Source organism: Lipotes vexillifer, unplaced genomic scaffold (genome assembly GCF_000442215.2).
Source record: "Lipotes vexillifer unplaced genomic scaffold, Lipotes_vexillifer_v1.1 scaffold982, whole genome shotgun sequence".
Lineage (NCBI taxonomy): Eukaryota > Metazoa > Chordata > Mammalia > Artiodactyla > Lipotidae > Lipotes > Lipotes vexillifer.
This window is the reverse complement of record NW_006789467.1, coordinates 1803393-1814809: the sequence shown is the minus strand read 5'-3', so window position 1 is coordinate 1814809 and position 11417 is coordinate 1803393.

The window sequence follows — 11417 nt, the reverse complement described above, 5'->3', positions numbered from 1 at the left end:
GCCGGGAAGGGCTCTCAGACCCAAGGAACAGAGGGAAAAATGGCCAGGGGGCCCAGGGTGCGGCTGGAGCAGCTCATCTCCCTGAGCCAAGGAGATCCCAGCATAAGACTGCGTCCCGGCCCCTTTCCTCCAAGCTGCCCGGCCTCTAGGGAAAGGGAGGCCCTGCAGGCCACCGGGCTGCCCAGACTTGAGCTTCTGCCTCTGGGGAGCAAAACCACAACCACCGGAACACACACCACCCGAGGACAACAGCCACCCTGCTGGCTTCTCAAGCTCTTGTGCAAGACAGCTTACATAATGCACAATGTATGTCAACCCCCTAAGACACACACGCAATTGTCGTAAATGAATGTCAAGTGCTCTGAAATCCCTTCTTAAACGCAATGTATTTTTACGTTGTTTCCAAAGCAGGCTCATCAGACATAAACACACACAAAAGAATGGTCTAGGGCTTCCTTGGTGGTGCAGTGGTTAGGAATCCGCCAGCCAATGCAGGGGACGCGGGTTCGAGGCCAGGGATTAAGAATGTAGGCTCCACAGTCAACCAGGTGGCTCTGGGTTCAATCTCAGCTTTACTACCTACTTGCTATTTGTGACTGATGAATCAGTTTCCTCATCTGTTTAAAAAAAAAAAAAAAAAGCAACAATAATAGTCCTTTACTCACAGGGTTGTTAAACTGAGCCAGTGCTCGGCTGCATCAGCAGCCTCTGCTGTTATCACATCGGGTATCAGGAGACAGGCGGGGGAGGCCAATCCACAGGGGTTCGAAGGGCACAGCAGAAGCCAGCTCAGGCCGTAGCTTGCAGTATGTGGGTGGGAGGAGGCCTGAAGGAGAGGAAGCAGAGTGAAAACAACAGGCCGCCGGCGCCAGCACTCACGCCCGGTCCTCCGACTCTTCCAGAGAGCCATGTCCTGCCACCACAGCCAGCTGCTCTGGTTCCGCCACCTCTATGTGCTGTTCTCCCGGTACATGAGAATCAACTCCCTGCACTTCCTCTGAGCCGGGAAGGGCTCTCAGACCCAAGGAACAGAGGGAAAAATGGCCAGGGGGCCCAGGGTGCGGCTGGAGCAGCTCATCTCCCTGAGCCAAGGAGATCCCAGCATAAGACTGCGTCCCGGCCCCTTTCCTCCAAGCTGCCCGGCCTCTAGGGAAAGGGAGGCCCTGCAGGCCACCGGGCTGCCCAGACTTGAGCTTCTGCCTCTGGGGAGCAAAACCACAACCACCGGAACACACACCACCCGAGGACAACAGCCACCCTGCTGGCTTCTCAAGCTCTTGTGCAAGACAGCTTACATAATGCACAATGTATGTCAACCCCCTAAGACACACACGCAATTGTCGTAAATGAATGTCAAGTGCTCTGAAATCCCTTCTTAAACGCAATGTATTTTTACGTTGTTTCCAAAGCAGGCTCATCAGACATAAACACACACAAAAGAATGGTCTAGGGCTTCCTTGGTGGTGCAGTGGTTAGGAATCCGCCAGCCAATGCAGGGGACGCGGGTTCGAGCCCTGGTCCGGGAAGATCCCACATGCCGCGGAACAACTAAGTCCGCGCGCCACACCTACTGAGCCTGCGCTCTGGAGCCCACACGTCTAGAGCCCGTGCTCCGCAACAAGAGAAGCCACAGCAATGAGAAGCCCGTGTACCACAGCAAAAAGTAGCCCCTGCTTGCCTCAACTAGAGAAAAGCCCAGTGCAGCAACAAAGACCCAGTGCAGACAAATTAATTAATTAATTAAATTTTTTAAAAAAGAAAGAATGGTCTATACTGAATTAGTTCAACCATAATTCCTTGGATTTATCTTTGTGGCCTACACATCAGATTTGAATCTAGGGAAGACATGTCCGTTTAACGGCATACAATCAAATATCTCACTATCAGTCTTTTGGGAGAAGCAGGAAATAGGAAGAGAGATCTGGAGCTTAACACTCAAGAACCTATGTCCTAAAATGGTGCTACAAACAAAAGGGCAGCAAGGGGTCTGGTCTGGAAGCTATTCTGAGTCCAGCTGGTGGTCCAGGAAGTGGCCCAAAGAGGGGAAGCTCCAATTCAGAAAGAGAGAAGACAAACGTGCCGTTACTGGGAACAGAATGGATAGGACAGCCACAAAAATGGAAGAGACCGAGAAAACTATAGGAGATGATATGCACAGTCCAGGGCAACAAAACTGAAAATCGAACGGAAATGGATGACTTCCGAGTACATGTTGGACCACCGCCAGACTCTACCGTAATGTCACAGATAGGGTCCAAACACTTCAATCCCATAAAATGCAGGGTTGCATCACTGCAAGATGAATGACAACCAGTTTTTTTTAATCTTCCAAGGACTCAGCATCAAGCTTGTGCACCCAAGACCTGAAGGAGGTCAGCGTTCCTGGGCAGGTGGCTGTCCTGCTTTCTTGGCCGAGTCTAGGAGTGAGGGAGGGACACCTGTGCAGCAAGATGCTCGGGACCAAATGCATGGCAGCAGGGGGGAGAGGCAGAGGAGCCAGGCTCTGCAAGGGGCTGGACCCCCAATGGACTGAGGCTGGCGTGGTGGCTGTCCCCGTCCACTGGAAAGCTGCACACTGCTGCTTTTGTTGAGCCCTTGCAAAGTAAAAAACGCTCTCCTTAAACTGAGAGAGTCCCATCTGGGGGTCGCCTCCAAACCCCCTTCCACACCCACCCCCCCCAGTACAGCTTTGGCCACCCACATTTGAGAATAGGAACTAGGGAACAAGAACTGGATTATATCCAATGGTGGGCACCTTATTAATGGGATTTTACATGACTACAATTGACTTCAAAAGTGAAAGGGAACAGACCTAATAACCATAGAAGAAATTAGAAAGGTAATTATAACAGATTTTTTAAAGATTCCTAGTCTAGATGGTTTTGCAGCTATCTAAAAATAATTCCAATATGATTTAGAGCATAAAATAGAAAAGTACTCCAATTCACAGACAACAAAACACGAAATAGCACCCAAAAAAACCCTGAAATTTTATTTGTGAATACAGATGCAAAAATGTAAAAGAAAATATTAGCAAACTGAATCCAGCAGTGCATCAAAAGAATTACTACTCCATGACCAAGTAGGGTATTATTCCAGAATGTAAGAATGGTTCCACTTTGGGAAATCCATCAACATAATTCATTACATCAACAAATTAAGAAGAAAAACCATATTCTACACACAGGCGCCGAAAGATAACAAAATTCAGTCACTATTCCTAATAGCAACTTTCAAGAAAAATAGGAAAAAAGAATACAACGTAAATATAATAAAGACTACCGAAATCTAGCACCTAAAACCAAGTGGACAAGGTAGAAAGGTAAGCTGCCATCATCATGATTATCAAGGTTGTTCTGAAGGGTGAAGCTGATGCAGTAGGACAGCACAACAAAATAACTGATGTAAGTATTAGGAGAGACAGCTATGTTTAGAAACCCAAGAGATGCCCATAAAATCTACTGAAATAGATGAGGGAATCTGGTAAAGCAGCTGGATAATAGGTATCTTTACAAAAATCAGTAGACTGTCTTTAATTGGCAATAATGTGACAGAAATGAAAATGGGGGGGAAAATCCCATTCTCACCAACTTCAAGAACTATAAAATACCTATAGGAATAAGCTCAACATAAAAGATGTAAGATCTGTCTAAATTTTACAATCACTATTAAAATTCCAGCTATCTTTTTTGGCAGAAACGGACAAATTGATCCTAAAACAATATGGAATTGCAAGAGACTCAGAAGCCAAAACAATGTTAAAAAAAGAACAAAGTTGTAAGACTCACATGTCCCAATTTTAAAAACTACTACAAAGACCTAAATGTAAGAGCTAACACTATAGAACTCTTAGAAGAAAACACCAATGTTAATCTTTGTGACCTTGGATTAGGCAACAGTTTCTTAAATATGATACCAACAGCACAAGCAACAAAAGAAAAAATAGAAACCTTTGTACATCAAAGGACACTATAAAGAAAGTGAAATGGAGGCGTCCCTGGTGGCACAGTGGTTAAGAGTCCGTCTGCCAATGCAGGGGACACGGGTTCGAGCCCTGGTCTGGCAAGATCCCACGTGCCGCGGAGCAACTAAGCCTGTACGCCACAACTACTGAGCTGGGGCTCTAGAGAGCCTGCGAGCCACAACTACTGAGCCTGCGAGCCTAGAGCCTGAGCTCCGCAACAAGAGAAGACACCGCAATGAGAAGCCTGGTCACAGCAACGAAGAGTAGCCCCCGCTCACCGCAACCAGAGAAAGCCCACGCAAAGCAGTGAAGACCCAACGCAGCCAAAAATAAATTTATTTTTTAAAAAAAGTGAAATGGGAAAAAGTATTGGCAAATCAAATATCTGATAAGGACCTGGTATCCAGAATATATAAACAACTCAACAACAAAAAGACAACCTAATTGAAAGATGGGCAAAAGACCCGAATATACATTTATCCAAGATTTTCAAATGGCCAACGAGCACAAGAACATCATTAGGTGTTCTTGTGAGGGGACTTCCTTGTTGGTCCACTGGTACAGAATCTGCCTTCCAATGCAGGGGACACGGGTTTGATCCCTGGTTGGGGAACTAAGATCCCACACGTGGCGGGGCAACTAAGCCTGCGTGCCACAACTAGAGAAGAGAAAAGCCGCACGCCACAAATACAGAGAAGCCCACGCGCCACAACTAAGACCCAAAAAAACAAAAACAAAACAAAACAAAAAGACGCAATGAGATACTACTTCTCACCCAGTAGAAAAAGGCAGCAATGAAAACAAACTAACACGGACGATGGCAAGTGTTGGTGGAGCATATGGAGAAGTGGAACCCTCGAACGTTACTGGCGGGAACGTGAAACGGTGCAGCTGCTGCGGGGGACAGTTTCGCTCTTCCTCAGTAACTGAAAAGATTTACCATCAGACCCAGCAATTCCACTCCTAGGTACACACCCAAGAAAACTGAAAACATGTCCCTATAAAAACCTGTGCACGAGTGTTCCCAGCAGCAGCATTCATAACAGCCAAAAAGTGGAAACAACCCAAATGTCCATCAACTGATGAAAAGATAAATATGGCATTTTGTGTATTATTCAGCCATAAAAAGAAATGAAGTGTTGACACGTGCTATAGCAAGGATGAACCCTGAAAAACGTTATGCTCAGTAAAATAAGCTAGGCACAAAAGGCCATCTACTGTACAAATCCACTTATATAAAATGTCGGGCTTCCCTGGTGGCGCAGTGGTTGAGAGTCCACCTGCCGATGCAGGGGACACGGGTTCGTGCCCCAGTCCGGGAAGATCCCACATGCTGTGGAGCAGCTGGGCCCATGAGCCATGGCCGCTGAGCCTGCGCATCCGGAGCCTGTGCTCCGCAACGGGAGAGGCCACAACAGTGAGAGGCCCGCGTAACGCAAAAAAAAAAAAAAAAAAAAAAAAAAAATGTCCACAACAGGCAAATCCACAGAGACAGAAAGTAGATTGGTGTTTTCCAGGGGGTGGGGAAAAGGAGTGATTGCTGAGGAGTGTGGGGATTCTTTTGGGGATGTGCAGTGTTCTGTATTTGGCAGTGGTGAAGGCTGGACAGACTTGTGAATATATAAAAATCGCTGAATTCTACGCATTAAAAGGGTAAATTTTATGGTGCATGAATTATATCTCAATTCAAGAAACAATACTGCATTAAAATGTTCTAGCTTACTCTAAGGATAGGCACATGATAAAGCTGGCATTGCTCTCTGAACCTGGTGATACTCACCTTACCTGCTAGTCTAGTAAATACGGCAGAGTACAAATCTTATTTGTACGTTAACCCAGTTTTAGTGCTTACTGCTTTTCTTTTAAATATAGTTTTTAAAAGTTAAAAAAAAATTAATGCAGGACATAAAACAAGACCTGAATAAATGGAGAACTGTACCACGTTCCCTGATAGAGAGATTTAACATAAAATCCTTACAAAGTTAATAAATAAGCTGAATAGCACCAAATATATATAGTATATACAAGTTCCAATTTATAAACATATATATACATGTTATATTCATCAATTCCCATTCTTACAAAGTTAACATATAAATTCAATATAGTTGCAGTCAGAAGCTCAATAGATTATCTCTGGACTTGGATAAAATTATTTTTAAAATATATTAGAAGAGGAGCTGTCCAAGAATAGCCAAGATATAAATATTAAAAATAATGCAGATATGGGACCTGCCTTTCTATACATTAAAACTTATAAACCCATTGCAACCAAGACAGTATGATACAAGCAAAGGAGTACACAGATGTTGGATAGAAGAGAAAATCCAGAAACAGATCCAAATTATATGAGAGCTACTGTACAGTAAAGGTGGCATTTTAACTCAGTGGAGAAACATTTAATAAATTGTTTCAGGATGGCTGGTCAGGCATTTGTAAGAAAACAAAGACTCCATACTTTATACCAAGTACAAAAATACACTGTACATGAATTACAGATCTATACATAAAAATCAAAACAATTAAAATATTGTTTAAGAAACTTGGGAGACTCTAAATGTATATATACCTTGGAATGGGGCAGCCCTTACAAAGCCAGGCTGGAAACTCATAAAAGGAGTAAAGGAAAAAAACAGATATTTCGCAAGTTTCTGAAATTAACAGGTATCACAGATGTGTTAATAGCCCAAATATATAAAGATTGATAAGAAAACATCCCAAAAGGAAAATAGATTAAGGATGGAAAATTCATGAAAGAGGAAATCTAAATGGCCATTAAACAGGAAAAACTATTCAACCTCAGTAGTGGCTACAAATCAAGGCAAAGATGAAAATCTATTTTTCACTGAAGGTGGTGATTGGATTGAAGTAGGAGTTTTCCAGGGCAGAGGACATGAATAGGTTTGCCCCCTTCTCTCCCTCTCGTTCTCTCGTTCTCTCGTTCGCTCTCTCTCTCTCTCTCTCTCTCTCACACACACACACACACACACACACATAAAATAAATGTGAAAAAAATCCCACTACTAACTAAAGGAACACAAATTATATGAAAATGCCATTTCCACTTATCTAATTTGCAAAGATGTCTATCAATAGTAACGCCCAGTGTTCTGTAGGTGAGGGAATGGACACATATATGCTGCTGGGGCAAACAGAAGATGGTGGAATCTTCTGGAAATCAGTACGTCAGAAATCTTTAAAATGTACATATCCCTGGACTCCACGTGCACTCATCCTTGAGAAGTAGAAACTCGTACAAAGATGCACAGACAGTTGTTTGATGTGCAGCACTGATCAGAGGGAAAACAGAATCAAGCGGCTAGATCAATGATCTCCTGACTTTTGAGTTTTCAATAATGTATATATTCTAAGTGCACATTATAAAACATACAGAAAAAATTTTTTTAAGGATAAATAGGAGTTCTAACGTTTTCTTCCCACCCATAATGGACCCTCTTGAGCACTTCCCGGAGGGAGCACACCTTACACTGGAGACCACCCGACCAGCCTATCGTGTAAAGTCAGTGAATCCTGAGAAAAGTGAGCCAGTCAAACTGTGTGGAGGGACAGACAGAACAGGACATTTATGGCCTTGGGCCCACAGAGGTCGGGCAGCAGAAACATGGTTCTGGTTTGACCAGAGTGTTAAGGTCTTCGTCAAGTTTAAATCCTACAGGTACCGCTGCCAGGGGCTCCCATCCCTCGTGGACAGTATTACCAGGAAAATCTACATGAAGGGTAGTCAACTTCGATAATTAAAAGCTGGATAACACGTGGTCTGACCCAGTGCCCCTGGGGGAAGGTCTTGAGGAGTTTGGGAGCAGTGAGGTCTTCACGGGAAAGGATCCCAGTGATCTACAGGGTTCATCAGAGTCTATGAGCGTGGAATTGCTGAGGGTCGTTCCTCCCACCGACCTAGGTCTACTCCGTATGGATGATCACGGTGGCAGCCTTGCTGCCTGAAAGGAAGCCACCAGGAACAGCAGAAACGTGCTCTCCCGGAAGCCATCTGTCAGCCTGGGTCCTGAGCAACGGCTGTGTCCCAGCGCCAGGGCTGCTCTCCCCGCCCGAGGGGAGCAACAGAGGGCGAGCTAGGGGTCCACAGACCTTCCCCGAGCAGCTCCTCAGTCACAAAAGCAGCACCGGTCCGTGACCCGGGCCTTAAAGGGGTGAGGGTTGATTTCAGGAAAGAAAGAATCCTGGGGGAATCCCAGCGCTTGGATTTCCACCCACCACAGCTAGTTGAACTTGTCTTTTGGAAGTTCCTGCCATGTTTAGGACTGTTGCCTTCCTTTATGAATTCAGAAGATGTACAACAAAGCTGTAACACAGATGCCCTCGGGTTCCTCCACGGGGCATGTATGGGACTGTCATGTGAGAGGCAGCTTCCTGGCCACGACCAAAAGGAAAGCGACAGGTGCCAGGCTGCTACCGACAGCATCTAATGTTCCAAGGAACGGTCTTAGCCAGAGCTCCTTCTAGCCAGCATCACACTCTTGCCTTCTCTGAGCCCCAAGCAAGTGTGAGAATACCAATGCCCAAGACGACAGCTCAGGAGGCTGAAGCAGGGAGTCTCCTGCCCGGGGCCCGCCCGGTGACCTCACTGCCAAGGGGCGCTTCCAGGAGGCTGGCTTAGAAAGTCACCAGAAACTCGACAAGTAGCCAGATAAAATGTATCATACCGAGGACAACAGCATTCCTCTCCACCAGCAATAACCAACTGCAAAGCGGAGAAGGGATCCCGTTCACAAGGATGGCGAAAAACCATAAGACATCCAGGAATAAACCTAACACAGAATGCGCCATCTACACGGCTGCCACATGGAGAATAGCAGGAGGCCTGACAGAGGAGCAGAGAGGAAAAAAACCAACTGGTGAGATATCGCACTTTCCCAGAGGATAAAACTGAGTATTGTAAAGAAGCCTGTCCCCTCCCCCCCCCACAATTAATTTATAAACTCAGCACTCTCTCAATCAATATCCGAACAGGATTTTATATGGCACTCGATACACTAATTCTAAAATTCATCTGGAAGACAAAATAATCAAAACAGAATAATGAGGAAGATTTATTCTATCAGGTTTTTTAAAGCACATCATTAAACTTTAGGGATTTAAAGTGCTTTGGTAACTGTGGGACTATAGAAAAATAAATTTAAAAAAAAAATGTAGTGTCCAGAAACAACCTCATCTAGAACATGCATTTTAAATCAGTAAGGAATGGATGGATTAGTCAGTGGAACGGCCAATGCAGTGGTTATCCATTTGGAGGGTGGGGAGCTGAACCCCAACCTCATACCACAGACAAAAATTAAAAATGAAAACCACTCAGAAAAAAAAAAAAATCCAGACAGATTAAAGAGCTATATGTTAAAACAAAACCAAAAAGGCACCAAAAAACTATGAGAGCAGTAGAAGAAAATCTAGTTTATAAGCTCGATAGGAAGGTATTCCCAAACAAGATATAAATCACAAAAGCCAGGAAACAGAAAAGTCAGAATGCCATAAAGGAAAAACAAAAAAAGACTGATAAATTTGAGCGCTTCAAAATCTAAAACCCTCATAAAAAGAGTTAGAACAGTGACAAACTGTAAAAGAATATTTGCAAAATTCATCACAGGATTTATATCCTGAACATACAAAGCACCAAAAATTAATTTTAAAAATAGTATCTGAAACACATTATTTACTAATATTTTTTAACATGTGGATGGAAAAAAAAATAGCCCCCTCAAAAAATGGGCAAAGGACGTGATCAAGGAACTTACAGGACAGGAAATAAAAATGGGTCCAAAAACATAAAAGATGCTCAAACTCATGGTAATCAGGAAAATGGAAACATAACGAAATGAAACTGTTTCACCCAACAGATTGGTCACAATTAAAAAGACCGGTAACACCAGGTGTTGGTGAGGGCACTGCTATTTACAGGGTTGATGGACATTTTAGGGGCTGGTATATACTTTCTGAGGGAAACTGAGCATTTTTAATGTTTAAAATATGCGTATCTTCAACCTAGCAATTCATCTTCTATAGCCTGAAATAATACACATGTACAAAGAGGCCTGTAAAAGGATGCTCACTGCCAACACTGATTGTAAAGCAGAAACTGGAAATCCTCATTTCCATTAAAAAAAAAAAAAAGTTAAATAGACGAGACCCATACTCTGCAAATCTATGTAATAGCCAATAATGAGGATTTGTATGTTGACATGAGATCAAGATGTTACCAAACAAAAATGCAAGTTGCAGAACAAAACGTACAGAATGCCATTTATGTTTTTAAAGAGACACAAAGGACTTCCCTGGTGGCGCAGTGGTTAAGAATCCACCTGCCCAAGAACATACAGTGGAGAAAGGACAGCCTCTTCGATAAGTGGTGCTGGGAAAACCGGACAGCTACATGTAAAAGACTGAAATTAGAACACTCCCTAACACCATACACAAAAATACACCCAAAATGGATTAAAGACCTAAATTTAAGGCCAGACGCTATCAAACTCTTAGAGGAAACAATAGGCAGAACACTCTATGACATAAATCACAGCAAGATCCTTTTTGACCCACCTCCTAGAGAAATGGAAATAAAAACAAAAATAAACAAATGGGACCTAATGAAATTTCAAAGGTTTTGCACAGCTTTGCTGTGCAAAACAAGGTGAAAAGACAACCCTCAGAATGGGAGAAAATATTTGCAAAAGCAGCAACTGACAAAGGATTAATCTCCAAAATGTACAAGCAGCTCATGCAGCTCAATATCAAAAAAGCAAACAACCCAATCCAAAAATGGGCAGACCTAAATAGACATTTCTCCAAAGAAGACATACAGATGGCCAAGAAGCACATGAAAGGATGCTCAGCATCACTAATTATTAGAGAAATGCAAATCAAAACTACAGTGAGGTATCACCTCACACCAGTTAGAATGGGCATCCTCAGAAAATCTACAAACAACAAATGCTGGAGGGGGTGCGGAGAAAAGGGAGCCCTCTTGCACTGTTGGTGGGAATGTAAATTGATACAGCCGCTATGGGGAACAGTATGGAATTTCCTTAAAAAACTAAAAACAGAACTACCATATGATCCAGCAACCCCACTACTGGACATATACCCAGAGAAAACCATAATTCAAAAAGACACATGCACCCCAATGTTCATTGCAGCACTATTTACAATAGCCAGGTGATGGAAGCAACCTAAATGCCCATCGACAAACGAATGGATAAAGAAGTTATGGTACATATATACAATGGAATATTACTCAGCCATAAAAAGGAACGAAATTGAGCCATTTGTTGAGACGTGGACAGATCTAGAGACTGTCATACAGAGTGAAGTAAGTCAGAAAGAGAAAAACAAATACCGTATGCTAACACATATATATGGAATCTAAAAAACAAGCAAAAAAAAAGGTCATGGGGCTTCCCTGGTGGCGCAGTGGTTGGGAGTCCGC